This window comes from Pteropus vampyrus, unplaced genomic scaffold (genome assembly GCF_000151845.1).
Source record: "Pteropus vampyrus isolate Shadow unplaced genomic scaffold, Pvam_2.0 Scaffold66, whole genome shotgun sequence".
In the NCBI taxonomy this organism is placed as follows: domain Eukaryota; kingdom Metazoa; phylum Chordata; class Mammalia; order Chiroptera; family Pteropodidae; genus Pteropus; species Pteropus vampyrus.
This window is the reverse complement of record NW_011888847.1, coordinates 5,481,348-5,483,879: the sequence shown is the minus strand read 5'-3', so window position 1 is coordinate 5,483,879 and position 2,532 is coordinate 5,481,348.

The following is a 2,532-nucleotide window of genomic DNA, read 5'->3' as shown; positions in this document are numbered from 1 at the left end:
AGGTTATTTCCTGCTGCACAATTAGATTTGTGGGAAAAAGAATCAAGAGGTGGGGGCTAGGGAGGGTAGGAGGGGAACGTCAGGGACCAGGAGGGTCAGGAGTCAGGCTGAGTGCTTGGGATCTGCCAGAAAGAAAAAGAGCCGCCAACCAGGGCAGGAGAAGGGCCTGGTGGTCTCTGTGGTCCCCAGTCTCATTCCAAAGATGGTCACTCTGACCCTGGCCAGTCAATGAACCAATCTGGGCTGCGTAGGAGAATCTAGAAGGCTCCATGCAGACTCCTCCCACTGATGGAGAAGCTCCCGGGTGCCCGTGGCCAACTGGTGTGGAGGGGATGGCCCTTTCTTGTCGTACCTAAATGGCCCACGAATAGTAACAGCATATTAGGACAGTGGTTAAGCCACGTGTCTGGGGGACCTTGGCTCTCATTAGCTAAAACAAGATGTCTTCTCACAGCTCAGAACGCATCGTGGCTGCTTTGTCCCAATTTGCAGGACATTATTAAATTAGCAGTTTGGAGTTGTTCCATCTTGAGTTTCCCTCCAATAATATTTCATTAAAAATTTGATGCCTGCTGAATGATAAGTCAGTCAATATTTGTGTAAACATAGAGAAATAGACCATTGTGCTTTGCCTGAATGCTTGTTTTTTTATGGACCTGGATTCTTCCAATGGTGATTTTATTTGGCATCCAGAGCCTGCCATGCTGTGGGGCGGTCAGGAGAATCAGTCCGTCCAGCGCATGGTTTCTCTGGCCAGGTAACATTCATGGTCACTCCTTTGTCTCCCTGTGACCTGAATGAGTTTGACGTAGAGACTGCTTTTCTCTTTGGCTGGGGTGCGTGCATGTGGGAGGGAGGCGAGGAGCAGAAAGATGTCAATCAGTTCTGTACTCTGGTTTCCAGCCAGGGAATTCAAACTGGGCGAGTTGGGGGTCGGGAAGGCGGTGGCATTTGAAAAGTCAGGGTTTGCCCTTTTGATCTAACACCTCCTTCGGGGCTCTGTATCCGAGCAGGCCTCCTGCTCCTTCCTTCAGGGCCCTGGGAGTGCATGTTCCTTTGGCCTCCGCCCCGTAGAGCCCCTCCTTTCCTCCTGCTTCCTCGCCCTGGGCTGATGGTCCTCCCTAGGTGGTAAGTGAGTCTCTCAGCCATTTGTAACTCTGCGGGGTAGGCTCAGGCCTCCAGTGTGGGTTGTAAGCCTCAGCCATTCCTTCTCTCTGCTGTGGCTGTAGGTTGTATGGCACATCTGTGTGGCCTTGGGGTTGCTGCCACATCCATACTCTCTTTTCTGTTTTGGGCTCTCATCTCTCACTATGGCTGCTGAAGGCCAGGGAATGGGCTGTCCTCCTGAACACACATGTCATAGAGCCATGTTGCCCACTAGCGCAATTGTTCTCAGGTCCTAAAATGAGGATTCACAAACTCTACTGCCCAGAGAGACCCTGGAGGTACCATAAAGAGAGGGGAGACAGGCCCCCGGAAAGATGGTCAATGGCGCTGGGCTTCCAGGTTGGGGAGCAGTGGGGCGTGGTGGGCACTGAGGCTACTGGGAAGCCCGGGCTCCATCGATGGGGTGACCTCCTTCTCAGCACGAAGGGGTTGCAATCGGGGAATGCCAGCCCAGCGAAGCCAGTTCTACCATTTTCAAATCTGGATTTTTATGTCAACTCTCCTCATGTTACACATTGGCAACAAATTCCAATTTGAAACATGGCATGGGCCAAGCCAAACACGTCTGCTGGCCGGTTGCTGTTGTGAACTGTGGCAGAGCTGTCCTTCTGGATGTCGGGAGAGGTGCAGACTCTTGGCCCTGGTGTCTCTGTATCAGGTGCTGTGATAGCTCCCGCCCCGTAAGAAAAGTTGAACTCAGCCCATTTCCTGAGGGCCGTATGTTTAGCCTAAAGTGTCCAGGGGTAGCATAGATTTGCTTTTTCTCCAAGGAGGGTTGCCGACTCCTGTTCTCTCACTGGGCATTGTTCTGTTGATGGCCCCTCTGGGCTTGGCCTCAAGGAAGGGAGGCAGGTACTGACCACCATAGATCAAGGCGCCTGATCCAGGCGGGGACAGATGGAATGTCAATAACGGCTTCTTGGTTTCTGGTTTGTGCCATGGAGGGATGAGGTGGCTCCTCAGGGAGAGGGAACACTAGAGAATCATTGGGTTTGGGGGTGGGGGGGAAGGTCCCGAAATCTTTGGGGTTTGCTGTTTTCCTGGATTGGAAGGAGGGGAAGAGCAGCTTTTGGCCTGAGACGTGGCATTGTGAGGAAGGCCTCAGCTTCTCCCCATGCATAGCCTCCATGTGGAGGGGGTGTTCGGGACTCGGCCTGGCTTCCTAACTACAGCCCTGTTATGACCACTAAGCTCAGGATGGACACTCACATTGGTCTCAGGGTTCCTGGGGCTCTTAGGATCATCTCGTCGCATGGACAGAGCTCTGGTCCCAGATCTCTACTTTATTAACATGTGACCTTAGGCAATGATGTTGCCTCCTAGGTGTCAGTCCCTTGTTCATAGAAGGGTTCCACCAGTTGACCT